Source organism: Schistocerca serialis, chromosome 6 (assembly GCF_023864345.2).
Source record: "Schistocerca serialis cubense isolate TAMUIC-IGC-003099 chromosome 6, iqSchSeri2.2, whole genome shotgun sequence".
Lineage (NCBI taxonomy): Eukaryota > Metazoa > Arthropoda > Insecta > Orthoptera > Acrididae > Schistocerca > Schistocerca serialis.
Window position 1 is genome coordinate 539,560,512 of NC_064643.1, and position 9,085 is coordinate 539,569,596.

At 43.1% G+C, this 9,085-nt stretch overlaps 1 pseudogene; it reads left to right on the forward strand.

Moving 5' to 3' along the window:
• Nucleotides 1-4,080: 4,080 nt before the first annotated feature.
• Nucleotides 4,081-4,198, forward strand: LOC126485790 (5S ribosomal RNA; annotated as a pseudogene).
• Nucleotides 4,199-9,085: the final 4,887 nt, after the last annotated feature.

Genomic DNA, 9,085 nt, shown 5'->3' on the forward strand with positions numbered 1-9,085 from the left:
TGATCACACGCACGGCACAGCGGACACACCAGGAACCGTGGTGTTGGCCGTCGAATGGCGCTAGCTGCGCAGCATTTGTGCACCGCCGCCGTCAGTGTCAGCCAGTTTGCCGTGGCATACGGAGCTCCATCGCAGTCTTTAACACTGGTAGCATGCCGCGAGAGCGTGGACGTGAACCGTATGTGCAGTTGACGGACTTTGAGCGAGGGCGTATAGTGGGCATGCGGGAGGCCGGGTGGACGTACCACCAAATTGCTCAACACGTGGGGCGTGAGGTCTCCACAGTACATCGATGTTGTCGCCAGTGGTCGGCGGAAGGTGCACGTGCCCGTCGACCTGGGACCGGACCGCAGCGACGCACGGATGCACGCCAAGACCGTAGGATCCTACGCAGTGCCGTAGGGGACCGCACCGCCACTTCCCAGCAAATTAGGGACACTGTTGCTCCTGGGGTATCGGCGAGGACCATTCGCAACCGTCTCCATGAAGCTGGGCTACGGTCCCGCACACCGTTAGGCCGTCTTCTGCTCACGCCCCAACATCGTGCAGCCCGCCTCCAGTGGTGTCACGACAGGCATGGATGGAGGGACGAATGGAGACGTGTCGTCTTCAGCGATGAGAGTCGCTTCTGCCTTGGTGCCAATGATGGTCGTATGCGTGTTTGGCGCCGTGCAGGTGAGCGCCACAATCAGGACTGCATACGACCGAGGCACACAGGGCCAACACCCGGCATCATGGTGTGGGGAGCGATCTCCTACACTGGCCGTACACCACTGGTGATCGTCGAGGGGACACTGAATAGTGCACGGTACATCCAAACCGTCATCGAACCCATCGTTCTACCATTCCTAGACCGGCTAGGGAACTTGCTGTTCCAACAGGACAATGCACGTCCGCATGTATCCCGTGCCACCCAACGTGCTCTAGAAGGTGTAAGTCAACTACCCTGGCCAGCAAGATCTCCAGATCTGTCCCCCATTGAGCATGTTTGGGACTGGATGAAGCGTCGTCTCACGCGGTCTGCACGTCCAGCACGAACGCTGGTCCAACTGAGGCGCCAGGTGGAAATGGCATGGCAAGCCGTTCCACAGGACTACATCCAGCATCTCTACGATCGTCTCCATGGGAGAATAGCAGCCTGCATTGCTGCGAAAGGTGGATATACACTGTACTAGTGCCGACATTGTGCATGCTCTGTTGCCTGTGTCTATGTGCCTGTGGTTCTGTCAGTGTGATCATGTGATGTATCTGACCCCAGGAATGTGTCAATAAAGTTTCCCCTTCCTGGGACAATGAATTCACGGTGTTCTTATTTCAATTTCCAGGAGTGTATATATATATATATATGGGTGTGTGTGCATGTGTTTGTGAACTGTAAAGCTGTTAAATTTACAGGAGGTAAATTTTGTAAATACTCGAGTATTGTAAACTGTTAAACTACTATATTATTATAAATAGTATTTTGTAAAATATTATTCACAGTTCTGTAGCCTGTTATTTGTGAAAACATGTCATTGGCTTAACTGTGAAATTGTATGAACTGTTCCAACCTATAAGACATACAGTTTGTACCTGTGAGAAAAGTACGTATACTTCATTTCACTCTAGCTAATTGTTTCTTTTCTACATCAACTCTGCCATATTTTTCAAATAATTGTTTATAACAGTTCAATAAATGTTGGTAGATCACGCAATGTGCAGTCACAATAGACTTGCACACATGCTTTCTACAAGAAATAATGCATTTACACTTTATTAACAGTAGCCCGTTGTGTTCAATGTTACCACAGAGTCTTAGGATAATTTATGTTTATTGTAAGATATTCTTATTTGAAATGAAGATAGAAGATTACTCATATGTAATCTCACATTGTGATGAGTGATATAAAATCAAAACTGAAAGGAAATGTGCCGCTGGCTATAGGAATCTCCACACTAGACTCCTGAGCTGACAGAACGGCTGTCAACCAGCAGAGCGTGAGTGGCCTGCAGGTTGGCAGTTCAGTGTGGAACCTCTCTCCTGCATAGCACAAGGTGCCTTCCCAGTGTAGTATTTGTTTAAACAAACGAAACGCTGCTGCAGCTGTTCCTGTCTTATTGTTGTAAACACACTATAAATGTTTAACTTGACACCATTTTAAACTAGGAATTTAAACTTGACACAAGTACACTCTTACAAGGGAACCTCCCCATCGCACCCCCCTCAGATTTAGTTATAAGTTGGCACACTGGATACGCCTTGAAAAACTGAACACAGATCGATCAAAAAAACAGGAAGAAGTTGTGTGGAACTATGAAAAAATAAGCAAAATATTCAAACTGAGTAGTCCATGCGCAAGACATCAAAGTTATTAGAGCTGAGGAGCACCGTGGTCCCGTGGTTAGCTGAGCAGCTGCGGAGCGAGAGGTCCTTGGTTCAAGTCTTCCCTCCAGTGAAAAGTTTAATTTCTTTATTTTCGCAAAGTTATGATCTGTCCGTTCGTTCACTGTAATAAGTTTAGTGTCTGTGTTTTGCGACCGCACCGGTAAACCGTGCGATTTGTACACGAAAGGACGTGCCTCTCCAATGGGAACCGAAAACATTTGATCGCAAGGTCATAGGTAAACCGACTCTTCCACAGCAAAACGCGTCTGCTATATCCTATATGACACTGGTGACGGCATGTGCGCCACATTACAGCAATATGTTACTGACCCACGTAACTTGTACACTTGGCGAATGGGCAAAAAGATTCTTCTACCTTACCCGATTTCGGTTTTCTTGTGGATGTGATAAGCACTCCCAAAAAAGTGTTGAAAACATAAGAGTTTGTCACATAAACTTAAAAAAAAAAATGAAAGTTTTCACTGGAGGGAAGACTCGAACCAAGGACCTCTCGGTCCGCAACTGCTCACGCTAACCACGGGACCACGGCGCTTCTGAGTTCAAATTAGCCTTGATATTGCCTTCCTTGCGCATGGACTACTCAGTTTGTATATTTTGCTTATTTTTTCATAGTTCCACACAACTTCTTCCTGTTTTCTCGATTGATCTGTGTTCAGTTTTTCAAGGCCTATCCACTGTGCCGACTTATGACTAAATCTGATGGGGGTGCGATGGGGAGGTTCCCTTGTTAGCACAAGTCACCTGGCAACTATGCTGGCTCTGTTAGTGAGCTATGACGTAATGGGAAAACCCAGAAGGAGAAGTGGCCGTCTTGGATTCTACATCTAGCACAAGTGATCTGGTAACCGAGCAGGCTGTGCCAATATCCTCAGGTCCATCACCTAGGATTCTATACTTGGGACATGGGATATGGCAACTCTACAGCCAGTCCCAGTAGCCTGCTCAGTAGCCTCAGGTCCATTATTTTGGATTCTATACACAAATTACCTGATTCTTTGTCTTGAATTTTTTGACTATCCCACCAATATAGTATTTTCACATCTTGGATTTTTTGAATTTTCCGCCAGTTTGCTCTTAGGAGAATTGAGTTCTTAGCACAAGTGAGCTATGACATCAATGACAACCAGGAGTTTTCCAGTTTAGCGTCATTTTTTGAATTTCCCACCCTTTTATACTTAGGGCAATTGGCTTGTGTCCGCCATCTTGAATTATGATGTCAGAGTAGTGGGAGAAGAGTGGGGTAGAGATCTGGCAGATGTCATTAGGTGATGCCATTATGTGGTGAAATCATCAGAAATCTGGTAATAATCCAGACTGTTCCAGAATGCACATATGATGCTTCTCACACCACTTACATACTCTGCCAGACCTGGTATCGACATGAAAAACAGTAATATACTCTGTTGGCAGTTCTACTTGCCACAGAGAATTGCAATTCTAATCATTCACATATATTCTGATTGTCTGTAAAGCTACCAAACTGTTTCTTCTGGTGCTTCACTTTTTTATCATTTTTTTATATGCCTGGCAGGAAAGCTATGGATCTTTAGTTTTCTGATTTGTACATGTTCCGCTTTATATGCATTGCCAGAAGTACTTACAGCAATAGTTACGGCATTACAATAATATATGGAGGTAAGATCTCACAAATAATTACTTACTAAATTAGTTAATTTATAGCGCATTGTAGAAGGGGCAACAGCCTTGCCGCAGTGGATACACCGTTTCCCGTCAGATCACCGCCGTTCAGCGCTGTCGGACGTGGCTGGCACTTGGATGGGTGACCATCTGGGCCACCATGCGCTGTTGCCATTTTTCGGGGTGCACTCAGCCTCGTGATGCCAACTGAGGAGCTACTCGACCGAATAGTAGCGACTCCGGTCAAAGAAAACCATCGTAACGACTGGGAGAGTAGTGTGATGACCACAAGCCCCTCCTACCCGCATCCTTATATGAGGATGACACGGCGGTCGGATGTTCCCGATGGGCCACTTGTGGCCTGTAGACGGAGTGCTTTTTTGTATTGTAGAAGAAAAGAGTGGGCCTGTCTTTGTATATCATGTAATAAACATTTCTAAATGTGGAGAACATTCTTACCAATGCTGCTCTGTTAAAAGTAAATACATGCAGAAATGTGCAAGTATATTTTGGGGTTGTCACTGCTAACAACTATGTCAATCATAGGAGAGGTGATTAAACAAAATATATAAATTATTATTAAATGTTGGATTCAGAAGAAAACTTGTCTTTCAGTCAATGACACTTTACTGTAAATGCCTGTAAAGAAAATCTCCACAGATATAATTTCATTTTCTGTGTCATCAGCGTTAGAAGACGTACATGATAACATCAGGGTAGCTGATAATTCTGGGGCTTCCAACAACTTTAGTCTCTCGTTTGTCAGCATTGATTGGTCCTGGCATGTAAGTCTATTTTTCACGGGAAGGTCCCTCAACTGAGCTGCAACATATTTCCCAAATAAGTAAACTTTACTGGGCTGAGGTCTATTTGAAGCTGATGAACGACTCTTGGACATTTTCTGCAATTTCTCAATGGCACTCTCAACTTTTGTCAACTTGCTTACAATCTATTTTTTTTTCTTAGTTTTTTGGAAGTGTAGGCACAAGTGGGGTTTGAGATGAGCCCTTGACATCCTGCATGTTGTCAATGGTTTGAGGAGTGGATGCACCAGTTTCGTCATCCATCCCATCATCGTTAGCAGTGGTGGCTCATGTAACTGAAATTAAAACATTACCAAGAATTAACCGCACTCAAAGTTCTCAATCTTTATGTCAATGTGCTTGTATGTACTTCCAAATTTTAGTTTGTAGCTAATATTTCTTCTTTAGGTTCCAAAGACAATGGAGGAATGGGTGGAAATACGCAAAATTTTTGAAACAAAATTGAATTTTCCTTTTGTTGTGACACTATTAATGGCCAGCATGTGGACGTAAAGTGTCTGTCTAGGAGGTGCCCTCAGTTTTACAACTACAAAGGAGGTTACAGTGTTATACTTTTGGCATAGGTAGATGCTGATTGTAAGTTTCTATAACGGATATGGGATGCTCTAGTTAGCCTTAGACAATCGTACACCAAATTTTCCTAATAACCACTTTACTTTGGGTGATAACACGTTCCCTTTGTCAACTATGTTAATAAAGCACTTTTCCAAACGCAATTTGGCATTTGGGGAACATATATTCAAATCTCGTTTATCATGTCAGAGTGGTGGAAAACGCGTTTGGCATAATGGCAGCAAGATTTGAGACTCTTTCAAAAAGAAATATAAGCTGATTTATAAACTGTATATTTGATTGTACAACGTACATGTATTCTCCACAACTGGTTCCGACCGTCACCTGCAACGTATTTTGAAAGACAATGGCTTATCCATGAAGACACTCACACTAGAATGTTTCACCTGAGCCAATGGTGTTCCACTGGAGCAGGAATATTGTCATTGAGAAGGGCTCTTTCGACAAACACATATTCGAAAACTGCGTTGGAAACAAGGAAGATACTGGCTGACTACTTCAGTGGCGAAGGACGACTGTGTTGGCAAATGAATGCTATTGGCATGACATAAGTGGCACAGCAAATGTACTTAGGCCCTAATTAGCTATTGAGGAATTATGTAATCTAAACGGTTCTTAACATATTACTAGCGTTATTTTTCAGTGAATGACACAGTTTGTTTAAACACTGACATGTCCACCTCGATACCTGAGTGGTCAGAGAGACAGAATGCCATGCTAGGAGGCCCAAGTTCGATTCCTGGCTGTGTCGGAGATTTTCTCCACTCAGGGACTGGGTGTTGTGTTCCCCTCATCTGTACAAATATATTTGTTACTTTTGTTTCTGTTTTAGTATGTAACAGAAATTATATGACCTAATGTCTAGGAAGGTGACAATTAATTGAATACCTGTTTACCGAGTTACCTGCACTCACGGTTTGATCAAACACACACAAAGATTACAAACCAGACTTACCGAATTCGATGTTGACGTCCTCGTGATGATTACACCTCGCAAGAAACTGTCAGCTGCAGTGAACCATGGTAACTTGGGTATGTAGATGTCGTCAGCGCCCATTCCACATGTATTTGATGAAGTTACTTTCAAGAGTTCACCTCTGTACATGGCATTTATAGTCTTTATATGGGCTCTCAAATAGCACATGTCGGGAACTGCGATCCTGAGTCACATTAAGTCACTCTTCAATTTCATCACAGAAGTTTCCCTCTTTTCCTTGTTGGCATAATCGCAGTGACATATGTTCCATAATAGTTCATACTTCACGTAAGTTTCTAAAAATGTACTTACATTGTCTGCACTTCATTTAACACTAGCAGTTGGTTTTGACAGCGCTTCTTCAGATGCTGAAAACATTTTGCAACAATATGTATGACTGTACTTCCTCTCTCTCAGCTGTGTCTAGCACTCTACTGGCGGGCAGTACCTTTTAAAACACGTCAAGTAGCGGCTGCCACTAGATCATGTGACCATGGTAATGGTACTCTGGCGTCCACTGAACTCAAACATGCTTGCGTTTGCTAGTCGCCAATAGCCTACTAGATGGTGAGCCAGAAGTACCCCTACACATGGGGACAGTGCAGAGAGAACAACTAGTGGCCAATACTGGCTAGTACTAATGACCGACATTACTGTCCCTGTATGCAGAGTCCATAGGACATTGTGGCGAAATCTGGCGTTAATGGGCTATGGTAGCAGACGACCTACATGAGTGCCTTTGCTAACAGCACAACATCGCCTGCAGCATCTCTCCTGAGCTCGTGACCATGTCGGTTGGACCCTAGATGACTGGAAAACCCTGGCTTCATCAGATGAGTCCTGATATCAGTTGGTAAGAGCTGATGATAGGGTTCGAGTATGGCGCAGACCCCATGAAGCTATGGATCCAAGTTATCAACTCGGCGCTGCACAAGCTGGTGATGGCTATAAATTGGTTTGGGATGTATTTACATGGAATGGACTGGATCCTCTGGTCCAACTAAATCAAGTGAGGCCATTTGCAGCCATTCATGTACTTCATGTTCCCAAACAACGATGGAAATTTTATGGACGACAATGTGCCATGTCACTGGGCCACCATTATTGACGACTGGTTTGAAGAACATTCTTGACAGTTCGAGTGAACGATTTGACCACCCAGATCTCCCGACATGGATCTCATCGAACGTTTATAGGGCATAATAGAGAGATCAGTTTGTGCACAAAATCCTGCACCGACAACATTTTCGCAATTATGGACGGCTATAGAGGCAGCATGGCTCAGTACTGTATTTCTGTAGAGGATTTACAACGACTCGTCGAGTTCCTGCATACGCTGGGAAAAAGGAGGTCCAACATGATATTAGGAGGTATACCATGCCTTTTGACACCTCAGTGCATATTAACTTCTTTGAAGGTGTCCATGTTAAAGTTAGTTCCATTGACTGTGAGGCAACTGTAGCGACCATGATTACTAAAGTACAAAGGACAACTAAAACAAATAGGAATATCTGAACATTGGAAACATAGGTAAAGAAGTAGCGTTCTCGTATTTCTAAGTGGAAATAAAAAGCATTTACCTATGGGTAGGATCATGTAGAAGACCTGCGACTATAGTTTAAAACAATTGTGGACCATTCACTGGACAGTAGAGTGATGAGCACAAATGTAACGACCACCAGTCACCATGAAATTAAATGCACCTGGTGGCATTGTGGGCATGTGACCTGGTAAGAAAAGAATATAAGCGTAGTGGAGACAAATGGATCATCATTCTAGCGGCGGTACAGGCCGAAAATGGAGAAATACATTGACATAAGTGACTTTGACCAAGGGCAGATTGTTACAACTTGGCGCCTAGCAACGAGCATCTTGGAATTGGCGATGATGGCCAGCTGTTCGCCCCTACTGCTGGGAATGTCTATGTATAGCGGTTGCATGATGGTGAAAACACTAGTAGGAGACAAGTTGTCGGGCGTCCACGCGTCATCAAAGAATGTGAGTGTGAGAGGTTTGTCCAAATTGTAAAGTAGAATAGGCGGCGATCTATGGCAGATTTCAGAATAGAGCACAATCCTGGGGCAACCACAAGTGTTTAGCTCAGCTGAAGGTTTGCATATGATGTACACCTACAAAGAGAAGACAGAAATGCTATCCTTCAATGGAAAATGTAATTTATCAGAACAGTAATTGCGATAATGTTGTCTTATTTACGATATGGGTACACGTAGTACAATATTGTAGTGATTTTAAACGACATGTTATGTACAGTAAAGGCATCATTTCTGAAGATTGTTGGCTGAATGGCTGATGAGCATTTTCCTTGCATGTCCATTAGTTTACTGTCAACTCTAGCAAGTGGAAGAGTTATGTTATCTGGGGTACTGTATTGGAACTGGTCAGTGGACCTACTTTCACCCTGTACTAGAGTATCTGACAATGTGATAAACTCATAACACAATCCAATAAAGTACAAATGGCAATCCTGCAAATAGCTTAGTTATTGTGGCATAACTAAAATAGTCTTATATATTTATAAAAAGTAAATGTGATAAAGCATACATTTAACACAAAATTTATTTTCTTTCAGAAAATATAATTGTGACTATATTTTTGATTTAATTCAAAATCACAGTTACATTGTCATTGTTGTTGTTTCTGTAATTTATTCTGTAAACATTTGTAAAA